The following is a 310-nucleotide window of genomic DNA, read 5'->3' on the forward strand; positions in this document are numbered from 1 at the left end:
TATATACAGACTTGTTCTAAATAAATATTACACACTGAAATACAATTCATTTCTAGACATCTACCTACTTTACAGATCTACAATAAAATGAAAGCGACTTGGGTTTTAGTAAACAGTCCACTCCATAATCTGCTGTCAGAATGACTTGCAACTATTTTATCTCTTTCCGTTGCTATGCGAAAACGCTGTAAACTCAGTTATTTCCACCAATGCTATCGCCATTTTATTATCTACCTCAGATAACCTGTTCAACTGTCTCTGTAGTAAAATTATATAAAAAAATATATATTCTTTTTCTGTATAGGATGGG

The sequence above is a fragment of the Penaeus monodon genome, chromosome 33, assembly GCF_015228065.2.
Source record: "Penaeus monodon isolate SGIC_2016 chromosome 33, NSTDA_Pmon_1, whole genome shotgun sequence".
In the NCBI taxonomy this organism is placed as follows: Eukaryota; Metazoa; Arthropoda; class Malacostraca; order Decapoda; family Penaeidae; genus Penaeus; species Penaeus monodon.